Consider the following 16,803-nt stretch of genomic DNA (forward strand, 5'->3'; position numbering starts at 1 on the left):
ATGTGAGCTGTTTTACACAGGACCTGATTTTTTGTATGTTTGATGGATTGACTTGGAGTCAGGACCCAGATTATTTTTCCTTAACACCCTGTTTTGTGGTTTTGTATGCAAGTGTGAGTTTGTGTGTATGAAAGTAGATGTGTTTGTGTAAGCATAGTTGTATATGGATATATGCTTTACATTTGAATCCACTGTTTATGATGGCTAAGATACTAGAATAGTGCCATTCAACAGACTTTCCCTTTTTTTGTGGGGATGGGGGGATGTAGTCTTGCACTTGTCATCCAGGCTGGAATGCAATGGCACAATCTCAGCTCACTGCAACCTCCGCCTCCTGGGTTCAAGCGTTTCTCCTGCCTCATCCTCCTGAGTAGCTGGGATTACAGGCGCATACCACCACACCTTGCTAATTTTTGTATTTTTAGTAGAAATGATGTTTCACCATGTTGGGCAGGCTGGTTTTGAACTCCTGACCTCAGGTGATCCACCCGCCTCGGCCTCCCAAAATGCTGGGATTACAGGAATGAACTACTGCACATGGCCCGCTCAATAGACTTTCTATGATGGTGTTAGGTTTCCTTTGCGTTGTCTGTCACAGTGGCTACCAGCCACATGTGGCTATTGAGCACTTGCAATGTGGCTAGTAGGACTAAGGAACTCTATTTTTAAAGTTAATTTTAATTAATTTAAATTTAAGTAGTCACAAATGACTACTTATACAGCACAGCCCTAGAATATGCCCTCATTTTTAATTACACCTGAAATAATTATTATGGTATGAAAAAGATTACTGAACACCTCCTATGTTTCAGGCACTTGGACATGCACTAACTCATTTAACCCATGTCAGCTTGGTGACATGAGTGATCTCATTGTAATCTTCTTTTGGCTGGTAAAGAAACCGAGAATTGGAGACATAGAGTAACTCCTTTGAAGTCACACAGACAGTTCAATGTTTGAGCCCAGATCTCTAATCTTAAAGCCCTTCTCTGCATGACCCCTCCTCGTGCCATCTTATAGCAGTGCACGTATAGTTTCCAGGGTGTATGTATAGTTTCCTTTTGTTATTCATGGATCACTCTGGCTGCAGGATGGAAAATGGATTTAGGTGATGGGGAAAGGAAGGAGGTGTTTTGAGTAGAAACAGGGAGGCCAGCTGGGAGCCTACTGCAGTAGTCTAGAACCACAACAGCAAATGCCAAGAGCTAAACCACCAACTGGCCTTCTTGCTGGCAGCCTCACAGACAATGGAGTGTCAGATCTGGAATCCCTTTGGAGAGCATCTAGTGCATCCCTTTGGAGATCTTTATTTGAAGAATGATGAAACTAAGGCACAGAGGCAGGAAGGTGATTTCTCCAAAGTTGTCAGAGTTGGCACAAGAGCTCCCATCTTCTACTATGATGTTTTTCCTGCATTCCAGACCATCATAGAAACAGACTTTATTATCACCAACCTCTTTACCTGCATCTAAATCCTTCTTTCATTTTCAGACACTGCCTCTGTTTTCCTAAAATGCCATGAAGTCAACTAAAAGACAGGAATTTCAGTTCTCTGTAAACAAATCCATTTTTACAAAGAATGAGCAAATCCTCCTCCAGAAGTTTGAGCATGTCCTCCAGAGAATACAGAAATTCATGCAAGGTGTCTTGGAAGTAGATATAAAAAGCTTATTCCATTTTTTAGAGAAGGAAAAAAAAAGCCCAAGCACAACTTTTCTGATGCCTGATAATATTCTTCTCTCATCTCTCATTTCCTCACAACTATTTTGTCTTAAGGCTCTGCAAGCCTGTGGGAAGTTGCTGTGTGATTTTTATCTCCATGATTAAAGTGTTACACTTTATTGAGTTCTTTACATCAGCAGCAAAATCTGCAATGCGGGGTTTTACATAACACCTCATTTTCTTCTCACACCATTACTGTTATTAACCTGGTGGCAATAAACAGAAAATACAGCTTTGCTTATGATGTACTCTTTATTTTCGTTCCAATAGCAAGAAGAAGAAAAAGAGAGAAAGAACCCAGAGAACAGGGAAGAATTTTTTAGCCGTTGTATCACTTTGAGGTCTGCCTTTCTCTTTCCCTGTTCCACAATAGCATTTCTCAGAGAAGATAAAGGATGGAGATAGCCTCTGCTCAAAGATATTATCTTCTCCATCATTAGTTCATCCATCTATTCATTCAGTAAGGATTTTCTTAGCACCTACTATGTGCCAGACACTGCACTAGATGTTGGACCTATTAAAATAAAGACAATGTGATTTCAGGTCCTGAGGAGTGCTTGGTCCAGTGGGAGAAATAGACACACAAAGCAATAATAATGAAACAGTGAAATAGGTACAATAAAAAAGAAGGGTTGAGTGACAATAGATGTGAAGGAGGACATGGGTTAGGGAAGCCTTTACAGGAAGGGATGCTTATATTGGGTCCTGGAGGAAGGTTGGGCAGGGCAAGGTGTTCCTGCCTGAGGGAACAGCATGAGCAAAGCCTTGGAAGGCACAGAGGAGCATCACACAGTCTGGAAGCTCTCAATTTGGCATGGAGAAAGCATAGAGTGCCCATCAGCAGAGAATAGGAAATGAGGTTGGGGACGAAGGCAGATTACTGAGGACCTGATATTCACAAGTGGAAAATATATTCCATGCCTACCAATAATTCATCCTCTTGGCTCCCCATGACAAACCCAAAGATAAAGGAATCAAGACAGAATGATAGAGTGGGAAGAACTTGTACTATGGATAGATCTAGATTTTATTCTTGGCTTGGCCACTTACTAGCTGTGTAACCTTAAGCAGTGCATTTATCTGTAAAACAGGTATGTTAAAAATGAGATAATGACTATAAACAAGTTGCGTAGGTTGTTGATAGTATTTCATGTGTCAAAGGAAAGGGGCTAGGAGAGAACTCTAAACAATTCAAAGAGCCAGAGAAGACACAAATTCATTCTGTCTGATTTTGATGAAGGTTTTTATGTAGATATGGATGAAGGAGCTTGCATTGTTGTAGGACTTCCCTTCAATCCAAGATATGAAGCTTGTTTGTTATCCACAACTTCTTGTCCAACCCTTGCTTAACTCACAACCACTCCCTCACTCCTTGCTGCTTTCTGGCTGAGTGAAGCAGTTTATAAAAATCAAAAATCTTCTCTTTGGAGGGAGTGAATGCCTATAGCAGAGCAATAGCTAGAGAAAAGCCCACCAGCATCCCATTTACATAGTAATAGAGGGCCCAAGTATTTGATTATGTGTATTTAAGTGTTTCATTTAAAAAAAAAAAAAAACTTTGATTCTGTATCCTAACAAAAGTGTGCAATGCTTATACTTAACTTTTTCTTTTTTGGTAGACCTCCTCTGTAGCCACTTATGTTTAATTTATATTAATAAAGAGCTCTATTTATACAGAAAACACATGATTACATGGGGAAAATGTTCCTTTCATTCAAATAGCCATATTTAGAAAAAATCAACTTGTTTGGATCAAAATGTCATAACCTAAGACCATAGCACATCTGATGGCATCTCACTCTAACTGGGGACAAGTACCAAGGAGGCAAACACAGAACTCAAACTTATAAGACAGTGATATCTCCAAACTCAGTGGATGGCCCCCCTCAATCCAGAAACCTGGGAATCAGTCCAAACTGAGGTCCCATATTGCGAACTGTCAATCTTGCTTTGTAGTGGGTCTCAGGTTTGGATGCTTCTTCACATCCTTCTAGCCCTTGCTTTATGTTTTGTTTTGTTTTGTTTTAAGACGAAGTCTCGGTCTGTAGCCCAGGGTATATAGTGCAGTGGTGCCAACTCGGCTCACTGCAACCTCCGCCTCCTGGGTTCAAGTGATTCTCGTGCCTCAGCCTCTCAAGTAGCTGAGATTACAGGCGCGTGCCACCACTCCCAGCTAATTTTTGTGTGTTATTTTGTTTTTCGTTTTTGTTTTTGTTTTATTGGTAGAGACAGGGTTTTGCCATGTTGGCCAGGCTGATCTCGAACTCCTGACCTCAGGTGATCCACCCACCTCGGTCTCCCAAAGTGCTGGGATTACAGGCATGAGCCACCGCACTCAGCCCTAGCCCTTGCTTTAATTCAGGACCTTATCATTTTTAAATTAGTTCTCACTTGGATTATAACAAAAATGTTCTAACTAATCTACCTGCCTTTGAGTCTTATGACCACTAATTCTCATCACAGCCTCCAGAACAATCTTGCTAAAATGTAAATGTAATCCTGTTATAATTTCATGAAACACTTCTGTGGCTTTCTATTTTCTGTTTTATAAGGAAAAGTCATGACTCATTAGTGGTTTACAAGGTCTTCCATGTATGGGTCTTTGGAAGCCTCTCTAGTCCCTTTCCTTACCCCTGTCCCTGTCCCCTCCCCTGCCCTTCAATTGTGCTAAACACCTTGTTTTATTTTGTTTTATTTTATTTTATTTTATTTTAAGATGGAGTCTTGCTCTGTTGCCAGGCTGGAGTGCTGTGGTGCAATCTCGGCTCACTTCATTCTCTGACTCCCTGGTTCAAGCAATTCTCCTGCCTTAGCCTCCTGAGTAGCTGGGATTACAGGCACGCACCACCACGCTCAGTTAATTTTTGTATTTTTAGTACAACCGGGGTTTCACCATGTTGTCCAGGATTGTCTCGATCTCCTGACCTCATGATCCACCCGCCTCGACTTCCTCATTGTGCTGGGCCCTAAACACTTTATTGTTCCCTCAATGGGCTAGTGGTTTTAGGCTTCGGGCTTTTGCCCACAGGCTCCCTCTGCCCACACTGTCTCTCCACTGGAGGGTCCTTTCCTTATCATTCCCTTGGTGAACACCTTCTCATCTGTCAAGACCTTGCTTAATAGTCACCTCCTCTGTAAAGTCTTTCCTGACCACCCACTAACTGAATGGTTCCTTCAGCCATACTTTCACCCAGTCTTCACTTATGTCTCTTACAGCACCTGAAAGGCATATGCACACTTAAACTGTTCCCTTGTCTGTCTTCCCTACTATACAGTGAAGAAAGAGAGAGGTGGGAAAGGGGGAACAGAAGAAGAAAAGGAATGAAGAGAGAGGAAAGAAAAGGGGCAAGATGAGAGAGTTAGAGAAGAGAGAGGAAGAAAGAATGAAGGGACAGATGCCAAGTGCCGTCCTGTACCTTTCTTCTTCCTGTTTCCGCTCTTCCAGCTGCCTACACCAAATAAAGCAGACAGGAACCATTTTATTTTTCCCTAGGATAAAGTGCAAAATTTCAGCATGAATGTTGGCACCCTCAGACACTTCTTTGAAAAGTAGTGATGTGCACTCTGCCAAGTGGAAAGACTGCATTAGCGTGGGGAAGTGATTGAACTGCTGTCTCGCAGCAGGCTCTCCCCACAGGGCCATGCCAAGGAAAAGGACCTTGCACTTGTGTCTTGAAGGAGATAAGGTAGAAAGACTGGCAACATCTGTCCTCAGTTAGAGGCCAAATGAAAGATAAAATAACAATAGCAATAGTGCAAAGCAGGAAGAGGAGATATTGGAAGGATATGAGACTCTTAGGACATAATGGTGGAAAAAGCCCTGAAAAGTCACTGAATCCATCCTCTAAGTAGGGAAATTGAAGTCCAGAGAGGGAGAAGGAATTCTCCAGGGTCACGTAGCAGCTTAGTAGAGAACCAAGATGAGTTTCCTAGGAAGAAGGAACCTGACATAGACCAAGGACTCCTGTCCCTGCAGCTCAGTGGTTAGACATGTATCATTACCTCTCTGAGCCAGCTAACAACCTCCTGAGATAGGTGTCCCCAAGCATTCAGGCCACAGCTATTTACTGAGTTCCTAATGTGTGCCTGAGGGTGCCCTAGTTTTATCAGCCTTTGATTTATAATGAAGCAACATTAACTTTTAATTATCAAATTAAAATGCTCCTCAGTTCTCACAGCCTTAAAAATTCTCAGTCCTCTTCTTAGTTGAGAGCTCCCTGATTAGTCTTGTTTTCCTGCTCAGATTGGGGCTTTCTGAGGGAAAGCCTGGCTTTTCTACTTGTATCTGTGTGTACTCTCGATACAGAACTGAGCACACAGGATGACTCCCCTAGTTGAGGATCAAGCAGAGGCTTTGGAGTGGTGAGATGTGAGTTCGAATCCCATCTCAACTGGTAATTTGTTGTGAGATCTTGACAAGCCAGGCTCTGAGCTTCTTCTGAGAAACTAAGATCATAATCCTATTGACCCTCATGGAGTGTTGAGAGAATCAGATGAACTGATTGGTGCGAGAATGGTTTATAACTATATAAATGTGCAAGATGGTGGTTATTGTCAATAGATTTCATATTGAACAAGGAAGAAATGTACATATTTGTGAGCTGGGTCCCCAAGCTCCTCTTCACTCTGTGCTACCATAGCACTCACACTTCTTCACATTCCTCATTGCACAGACAGTTACTTGTAAAATGTCCTTCTTCTTCACAAGGTTTTGAGCTCCAGGAGGTCCATATCACCAGTGCCAAGTACAGCACCTGCACATAGTGTCATTGTGTGATTCAAAAGAATATATTGACAGTGTATAAGCTGTCAGATATTTTGGTAGGCATAAAGCCAGTTACTTTATTTAACTCTATGACAGTGTATGAATTTGTGATTGTTATCTTCAAATTTCAGGTGATTAAATTGAAACTCAGGAAGGGAAAGTGAATTCTACAGGTCTTAAAGCTCACCCATGGTGAAACTAACACTTGAAGCCCAGTCTACCAGACCCCCAAACCACACTACTCTCATGAGTACCCTTTTATCACCATTATCGTTATCACAGTCATTATGGCTATCACCAGTCACTGAAGGGAGCAGGAGGCAGAGGTCAGGAGTTCATCCTTTGCCCTGGGAAGGTCTGTTATAAACCCAAACCTCCTGTGCTGAGCCTCTCATCTCTCTCTTTGTCTCCAGGCATAGAGGTGGAGAAAGGGGATGGAAGCGAAGGAAGGCTCCTTCCTGCCAGGCCAGACCTGTCTTTTCCTGGATCCCTGGGAGATGCAGAAATGCCTCCATTTATGTGCAAGTAGAGTCAGATTGTAAGAGGCTAATTAGAAGTAGAAAAAAAATATGTTTTTATTTCTCATCTTGCTGCTTCTGATGCATTTTCTCCACCCCTAATCATTAGTCTCAGAATAATCCTGAAATTTATTCTGCTGAGGTCAAGGAGGCCACAAATACAGGGCTGGGCTATTCTGAATAGTTTCGAGCTTAGCCCCAGGTCAGAAACACTTGGGGTCGAATCTAAGATCTACCATTTGCAAGCTCTTTGCCTTGGTTTCCTTATATGATGTGATTGCCCTTATAGGATTGTTATAATTACAGGACCATACTTAAGAAGTACTGCATAAATGTCAACAGCTTTTGATGGTGTCATGTTTAAGTGCATGGATTGCAGAGCCAGACTGCTTGGGCTCTGCCAGTTACCACTGTGTGATCTCGGGTTCCCACACAACCACTCTATTCCTGAGCGTTCTTATTTGTAAATGATGTTTCTATCTGATAAGGTTGTGGGAGGATTAATGAGTGCCTGCCCCTGGCATAAAGTGAGGGCTATGTTGTTATTATTATCCTCCCCCACAGCTCTTTCAGATAGAATCTAGGCCCTGGGAACTTCCCACACCCCTTACTACCCCTTTCTCTGAGTCTAAGATAGCAGGCCCATTCATTTATTTATTCATTCAGTTACTCAGCAATTGTTGCCTGAGTACTTACTGTGTGTCAGGCCCTATGATATACCTTGTGGATATGGAATTGCACCAGATGCAGTCCTAGACTTCAAAGGATTCACAGGCCACGCCCTCCTTATTTTTTGTTTCTGTTGTTGTTCATGGTTTTCATGAAACCACACTTTCTTTGTATTTTTTCACCTTCTTTCTTCTATGACCACTCCACAGTCTCCTTTCCTTCTCTTTTAGCTAACTTTCAACTTCAGAGGGCTCCAGGCTCAGTCCCAGGACCTCCTCTTGGTCCACGCTTTCTCCCAGAGATGTTACACCCACCTCAATGATAATGATTCCCACATTTATACCTTCAGTCCAGTCTTCTCCCTGAGGGTTCTTCTTTCATGAATTTAACTGCCTACTTGACACTTCCTGTCTTGTATTCAGTGGTCATTTCAAACTGTGAAGAGCCTATGAGAACTCTCAATTTCCTAACCAATATCCCAGCTGGGCTCCACACCAGTCTTCTCAATCTCTGTACATGAAACCACCATCTACTTAGTGTTCAAGTCATAAACCTTTGATTCTTCCCACATGTAATCTATGTGCAGGTTCTATGGAGGTATGGCCACAATATTTGTTAAACATGCCTTCTCACCTCTACCACCACCTCTCTTATTTAAGCTGTAGTTAAGCACTGCATAATGACATTTCAGCATCAGACCACATGTACAATGGTGGTCCCATAAGATTACAATGAACTTCAAAAATTCCTGTCACCTGGTGACATCGCAGCTGTTGTAAGGCATAGGGCAATGCATTACTCATTCACATGTTTGTGGTGATGCTGGGGCAAACCAACCTGCTGTGCTGCCAGTCATGTAAAAACATGGAAATGCAATTATGTGTAATACATAACACTTAATAATAATATGTAACTATGTTACTGGTTTATGTAATAATACTTTTTATTATTATTTTAGAGTGTACTTCTACTTATATAAAAAAAGTGAACTCTAAAAAGTCTCAGGCAGGTCCTTCAGGAAGTGTTCCACAAGAAGGCATTGTTATCATAGGAGATGACAGCTTCATACATGTTATTGTCCCTGAAGACCTTCCAGTGTGATAAGATGTGGAGGTGGAAGACAGCTATGTTGATGATCTTGATCCTATGTAGGTCTTGGCTCATGTTTGTGTTTGTGCCTTAGTTTTTAACAAAAAATGTTTAAAAAGTAAACAAAACAAAACAAAACAAAAAAACCCATAATTTATAACTAGGAAAAAAAAGCTTATAGAGTAACAAAGGAAGAACATATTTTTGTGCAGCTGTATAATGTGTTTGTGTTTTAAGCTAAGTGTTATTACAAAAGAGTCAAAAAGTTTAAAAAATTCAGTTTACAAGTAAAAAAGTCCCAGTAAGCTAAGGTTGATTTATTATTGAAGAACTAAAATGTTTTAAAATAAATTTAATGAGGCCAGGCGTGGTGGCTCACACCTGTAATCCCAGTGAGCCGAGATCCTGCCAATGCACTGCAACCTCCACCTCCCAGGTTCAGGTGATTCTCCTGCCTCAACCTCCCGAGTAGCTAAGACGACAGGTGTGCACCATTATGCCCAGCTAATTTTTGTGTTTTCCATAGAGACGGGATTTCCCCATGTTGGTCAGGCTGGTCTTGAACTCCTGACCCCAATTGATCCGCCTGCCTTGGCCTCCTAAAGTGCTGGGCTTACACGTATGAGCTACCACACCTGGCCTCATTAAATTTATTTTAAAACAGTCATATGCTATACAGGTTTGTAACCTAAGAGCCATAGGCTATAACAATATACCCTACGTGTGTAGTAGGCTATAGCATCTAGGTTAGTGTAAGTACACTCTATGATGGCCACACAATGATGAAATCACCTAGTGATGCATTTCTCAGAACTTATCCCCACCATTAAGTGCTTCATGACTGTACTATGATCGCTTAGGGGAACTATCTCAACTGCCTCTTTCATGCCCCCCTAAAATCCATTATCTACATGATAGGCAAGGTACGTTTTTCAGTATTCCCCTGTTAAAATGTCTTTCTACTGTACATAGGATAAACTCCAAATTCTGACCCTGGCTTTCAAGACCCTGTGTGATCTGGACCCTGCAAACCTGTCCAGGCTTAGCTCCAGTGTTTGTCACAATCTGGCTATTGGCCTTCCCTTTGGTTTTTGAAAACAATACACTCATTGTTGCTTTAGGGCCTTTGTTTTGCCCAGGATTCTTTCTGACTTCTTTGAATGTCTGGTTTTTCTCCCTTTCTTTCCCTCCCTTCCTTCCTTCCTTCCTTCCTTCCTTCCTTCCTTCCTTCCTTCCTTCCTTTCTCTCTTTCTTTCTTTCTTCTTTCTCTCTCTCTCTTTCCTTCCTTCCTTTTTCTCTTTCTCTTTCTTTCTCTTTCTCTTCTTTCTCTCTCTCTCTTCCTTCCTTCCTTTTTCTCCTTTCTCTTTCTCTCTCTTTCTCTCTCTTTCTTTCTCTTCTTCCTTCCTTCCTTTCTTCCTTCCTTTTCTTTTCTCTCTCCTCTCTCCTCCTCTCCTCTCCCCTTTCCTTTCCCTCTCCCTCTCCCTCTCCCTGTTCTCTTCTGTTTGTATAGGAAAGTCTTTATGTCCATTTCCTTTTTGAAGGACAATTTTGCCAGGAACAGTATTCCTGCTTAACAGGTGCATGCCACCACACCTGGCTGAATGGCTAGTTCTTATCATCTTTTGAGGCTTAATTCAAACGTCAGAGGCCTTCCCTGATCACAGTACCTAAAGTAGACTTTTCCCTCATCCACTGTGTTATTCACCATCATGTTATTTACCCTAGTGCATTTCTAGTGTGTTTCACAATCTGCAATTACCTTGCTTATCTGCTATTTATAGTTTGTAAACCTCACCTGGGTGTTAGTTATTTAAAGGCAGGAATCTTATCTGTCTTGTTCACCCCGAAGTCCTATGATAGCATGAGGAATATAGTAGGTTCACAGTAGATATTTGCCAGATGAATGGATGAATGAATAAGCTAGATGATAAATACCTTAACAGAAGGATATTTTTTAAATTTGTGGGATTCCAGAGAAAGGAGCTGCTATCCCTGAGAGCACCCAGGAAGACCTCTCTGTCAAGGGCCCATTTGGGATAAGCAGTAAAAGATGAACAAGATGTTACCAGGAGGTGAAAGGAAGGAAGAGGACGAAAGAATAGACACAAAAGCCCAGAGTATGAGAACACCGGTGTGCTTGGGAAGTTACAGTGGTTCTAGAAGGCTGGAGTGTAGGATGGAGAGAGGCAGGAGGTGAAGTACCCATGGCCCATCCCCTTGGTCCCTTGAGCTGGCTGTCTGGATTTCTTATGTGGTTGTTCCTTTCTTTGTCCCCTTGGCTTATTATATCCCTTTTTTTATGGGAAGAATTTCTGCCCAGCCACGTTCAGGACATATCTGAGGAAGAAAGCCTTCACTGTGCCACTTCAGAAATATATATATGTATATGCTATGGGCTGGGCACAGCTACAATCCCAGCACTTTGGGAGCCTGAGGCAGGAGAATTGCTTGAGCCCAAGAGTTCCAGACTATACTGGGCAATATAGCAAACCCTGTCTCTACAAAAAAATTATTTTAAAATAAAGAAATATACACTATGAATGATAAAGAACATTTGCATTATTTTGTTTATTTGATTTGCTTGGTTGATATTAAAGAAAGAGTCCTCAATTTTTCTGAAAATTTTTCCTTCCTGCCTTAGAACACAGAAATAACTTTCATTCCTTAAAAATCAGACAGGGAGACATTTTAGTTAAAAATGAAAAGAATAGATTTGGGACTTTTTGTCTCAGTCCCAGGGGAAAACATCTTCCTAGGGTAAATCCGAAGGAGGAATGTGTCTGGAAGTCCTCCCAACGCTTCTTGCTTCTCCCACACACATACCTCAATGCCTTTTTGAGAGTCTAAGCTCAATAATCTCAGTCACAGATCCCCACAATCCTTCAGCTCAGAGCTGAAGGAATCTGCATGGGGCTTGCCTTACTGTAATCAAGTAATTGCTTTGCTAGGCTGCAAGCTCCTGTGAGGACAGCAGGGTACAGGACATGGGGAGTTTACAGCCAGAGGCCTGGGTTTCAGACCCGGCTCTGCCGTGTCTTGCTTTGTAATGCTGGGCAAGTTACTTGAACTCTCTGAGCTTCCATTTCCTCCTCTGTAAAACAGAAATAATCACAAAGCTCACCCTGCTCAACTTGTGGTTATTCCTGCCTAAGCTTCAGTTTCTTCCCCTTGGCACCTCCAAACCTAAGATAAAACTCCTCTGTCCTTCCTGGATTGGGTTGCCCTGGACGATCCTTCCTCCACTGAACTGAATTTGTGATAAACTCTGAAGTGCCGCCCAAATGTGAAGGATCCAGCCCCACATCAGAGCACCAAGCTCAGGTTTTGGCCTGTGCCAAGTGAGATGAAGCAGGACAGAAGCTCAGAATAGAGAAAGAAAACCCATTTCCTCCCTGGTGTCTAGGTGGAAGCAAACTCCACACTAAATTATGTTGCAAATATGCCCCAAAGTAGTTTTAATTTTATTGGCACTGATTTTAATTTACTCTTTAGGCCCCTGATTGCAAGATGAGCTGCTGGCTGCTGGCAAGGGGACAGCCCTTCATCATTCTGTTTTAATTAAGGTTCTTAAGTTTGGAAGGAAAGGAGATGCTCTCCCCATCCCCCACCTTCTATTCTCATTCCCAAATTGTAATTAAGGGCCCTACGTTTGTGACACACACCCCTTGGTCTGGCACAACCACAGAAAAGTACCTGGTTTTACTGTTGGAAAAACTTAAGATGCATTTGCTTATTCATTAATTCACTTATCTTTCCATCAGTTCATTTTCTTATTCATTCCTTTGTAAACCTTTAATGATGACCTACTATATACAAGGCCTTATTCTGGCCCTGTGGATTGAAAAAAATCAACAATATAAGATCCCTGCCCTCAAAGAGCTCACATTCTGGAGGGAGATGAAAATAAAGGGTTATTAGGTCATGTGGTAAGTGCCGTGAGAGAGATATATACCTTGAATTATGAGAGCGCAGAGAAGGCTGTTAACTCAGCCTGAGGGATAAAATTAGGCTTTTTGAATTGAGATTTTGTACTAGTCAAGAAGAATGATATTAGCTTCCATAATAAATAATCCCCAAATTTAAGTGGCTTCATACAGTGAAGATTCACTTCTCTCTCACATCAGTCTGATGCAGTACAGGTGACTCTCCTTGCTGTTGTCCTCTAAGTGTTGAATGGAGGATATAGGCTTCTTTCTTCCTAGGATATCATCATTTTTTACATGTAGCTCCCCATGCAGAAGGGCAAGAGAGAATGCGGGTGATTGTGTATGAGGAGTTTTATGGGCAGGTCTGGAAGTTATCATCATTGCCCACATTCCATTTGATCCCAACCAAATGTCAAGGGGGATAGAAATGTCAGTGGGGAAGAGACGCACAATTCAATAAATGGTATGGAAACAGTGAAATTTAACCCTTACCTCACATTCCACGGCCATATAAATTGAAACTGAAACAAAACACTGAAAACTAAACAACAAAATAATAAAATGGAAGCAACAGTAAAATAATTCAGCTAGGAAACCACAAAAGAAAAGATTGATAAACTGTGTCAAAAATCAGCATTTAAAAATGTACATGTAATTTTAAAAATTACATGAAAAATACATGAACAGAAGTAAAACAGAAAGACAAATGACAAAAGTATCTTTATATTACACATAAAGGTTAATTTCTATAATACATAGCTTCTCTAAGTCAGCAAGAAATAAAGCCCAACAATCCGATTTTTTAAATGGTCAAAGGCAATGAACAGAGTTCTTAGAAAAGAGAATGCAAATCACTTTTGTTTATTTATTTTATTATTTATTTATTTATTTTTTGAGATGGAGTTTCACTCTTGTTGCCCAGGCTGGAGTGCAATGGTGTGATCTCAGCTCACTGCAACCTCTGCCTCCCAGGTTCAAGCAATTCTCCTGCCTCAGCCTCCTGAGTAGCTAGGATTATAGGCACCCACCAGCACGTGCAGCTAATTTTTTTTTTTTTTTTTTTTTTTTTTTTTGTATTTTTAGTAGAGACGGGGTTTCACCATATTGGTCAGGCTGGTCTTGAACTCCTGACCTCAGGTGATCCACCCACCTCAGCCTCCCAAAGGGCTGGGATTATAGGTGGGGGCCACTGTGCCCGGTCACAAATCATTTTTAAACATATGAAAATATGCTTAACTATACAGTAAAAGATAATTATACAGTACTAAGAGAAATTTAGATTAAAACTAATCTTAGATATTTCTTTTCACCCATCAAATTGGCAAATATCAAAAAGTTTGATTCCACCTATATTGTCAAGGTAATAAGCTAGGAGGAGTGTTCTGGCCCTTCTAAGGTCAGTCTGTCAATATTAATCAGAATTGCAAATGCACATAGGATCCAGAAATTTCACTTCTAGGAATTTATTATTTTATTATTATTTTTATTATTTTATTATTATTATTATTTTTTGAGACGGAGTCTCACACTGTCGCCAGGGCTGGAGTGCAATGGTACGATCTTGGCTCACTGCACCCTCCACTTCCCGGGTTCAAGTGAGTCTCCCGCCTCAGCCTCCTGAGTAGCTGGGATCATAGGTACCCACCACCATGCCCGGCTAATTTTTTGTATTTTTAGTAGAGATGGGGTTTCACTATATTGGCCGGGCTTGTCTTGAACTCCTGACTTTGTGATCCTCCCGCCTTTGCCTCCTGAAGTGCTGGGATTACAGGCATGAGCCACCGGGCCCGGCCAGGAATTTATTTTACATGCAATTGTATATGTGTGAAATAATGTATATACAAATTTCATCACTCAGACATTCTTTGTAACAAGAAAAGATTGGAAATACCGTAAATATTTATCAATAAGGAACTAGTTAGTTTATATATGGCTGTTACAAAGAATGAGGTAACTATTTATTAAGAAAGAATCACCTCCGAGATATATTCAGAGAAGAACAGCAGATCTGAATGGTGTGTTTATGGTGCTATCACTCATGTGTTTGGAGCGGGGGGTTTGGGTGTGGAGGAAATATTTACTTGTATGTGCACAAACTATCTCTGGAAAGATATATGCAAGCCTGATAGCATTAGCTGCCTCTGGGGAGCAAAACTGGGTGACTGGTAGAAGGGAGAATTTTTACTATAAATTATTTTATAATGTTTGACTTTCAGATTATATGATCAATCAAGATAATTCAGGTGCTGGTTCTTTCAAGTGAAGTCACATCAGCTGCCAGTTGTCAGGATGGGATGGTGAAAGCCACACCTATATGGCTATCAGAAAAATGTGACAAAATTACACTTGTACCCCCATAAATCTATGCAAATAAGTTTTTAAAATTTAATTATTTTTAAAAAATGAAAAAGTAAAAGAAAAGCTAGGTTCTAATTCTTGATTTTTCACTAACTTGCTGGCCAACCTTAAGCAAGCAACCTCCCCACTCAGAGCAGGTCTGAGAAAGGTCAGAGAAACTGGTTTCCAAGGCCCTCCCTAGCTCTGACATCGAGAGACACAAACTGTAGCTTTTCCTTCCACATTTCTTAAATCATCTTTCTACCTCCTCCTTTCCTGTGCAGCTCATCAAAAGCTGAGAGGAAAAGACAGACAATTGAAGAAAATAAAATTGTGAAGATGACTTTTATAGGGCTCCTGTTGAATCATTGTGTATTCCACCTCCAAAGCTGAAAATGATGAGTTTAATATCACATAGAGCAGTGCATCTTGTATCTCCCAAAAGACAGCTTATGCTACCCAGAGAACTGGGAGCTTGGCAGACATAATTTTTCACTCCAACTCTGAGGCAAATGAAATGACAGTCATTGAGCCCACATTCTAGAAGCAACATAGTTTTCATTTGGTTTTAACTTCGTTTGAAAGCATCCCAAGGAGGGAGAATCCTTCTAAATGTGCACTTTTCTTCTTTCCCAGGACTATGTACTAGAAAGGGGATGGAGAGGTGGCCAGATTTTTGCCTTGACTATTTCTAGTGTTGGCCATTGATGACAATAAGTTAATTGTGTGAGGGGGCAGGAGGCCTGAGTGTCAGCCCGGTTATTCTGTGAGCTTGGGCAAGTCCCCTCCCCATGCAGGTCTTCCGTTATTCTCAGAAAGGGTTAATGGATATATGTTGGGCTGATATATAAGAAGTGAAGGTTGGATTTGAGGACCATTGGAGATCTAATGGCCTAAAAATTACCCCACCCCCCACACCCCCTCTTTCAGCCAGTCCATTACAGTATGTGGAACAATCTCTCTGGGATTGTTTGTTCAATCATTCAGCATGTAGTTACTGAGCATCCTTTACTTACAGGCACTGAGCTCTTTATAGACAATCCTCCTAACTTCAGGAAAGGTTAACAAATAATACCATATCAACCAAGAAAGTGCCTTAAATATGTGTAAGTAAAGAGCAGAGGTAGACTAGTCAATGCCGTCTTTACAGACTACAAAGGCATTTTCCTTCATGCTTTATTTATATGCTATTGGGGAGTAGACGTGGCATCATCACACAAGGTTAACTAAAAGAGTTAAGTAAGACTTCATGTGTAAAGTTCCAAGAATGGTGTCTGGCATGTATTACATATACAGTGAAAGACAGCAATTATTATTTTTTATTTATATCACAAGATATCAGCAAGCAATATAGTAATTATTATTGCTGTGTTTGATTCCCACTATAATGCTCTGAGGTTTGAATTAAAATACCCATTTTTCAGATAAGGAAGCTGAGGCTCAAAGTGGGGACATGATTTACACCAAGCTTCCCAGCTAGAAACGGCCAAGTTGGGGCAAAACTGCAAACAGGCCCAAAGTAAATACAGTTGTGTTACCTCAAAGGTATTTCTCATTAATCAGAGAAATAAATTCCACTAATGTCTAGTCATGAATGTGTTAGCTGTTCTGAGTAAGTAATATCATGACTTAACCCAACCTAAATGTCCCTTTTTCTGAAGACCTCTTAAAAGGGATGCTAACAGTAGTGCTTTCACACCCTGAAGGAAAACCATGTTAAAAGTGAGGAGGAATTGATCCTCACCTGTCTTAAACCCTCGCCTCACATTGCAAATGG

The 16,803-nt window shown here is 41.1% G+C and overlaps 1 protein-coding gene across 4 annotated transcripts in view; it reads left to right on the plus strand.

The window, feature by feature from the left end:
• LOC103224854 (AGBL carboxypeptidase 4) overlaps window positions 1-16,803 on the plus strand; it is a 1,478,618-nt gene that overhangs the window by 1,400,611 nt on the left and 61,204 nt on the right. The window lies entirely within an intron of this gene.

This window comes from Chlorocebus sabaeus, chromosome 20 (assembly GCF_047675955.1).
Source record: "Chlorocebus sabaeus isolate Y175 chromosome 20, mChlSab1.0.hap1, whole genome shotgun sequence".
Taxonomy (NCBI): domain Eukaryota; kingdom Metazoa; phylum Chordata; class Mammalia; order Primates; family Cercopithecidae; genus Chlorocebus; species Chlorocebus sabaeus.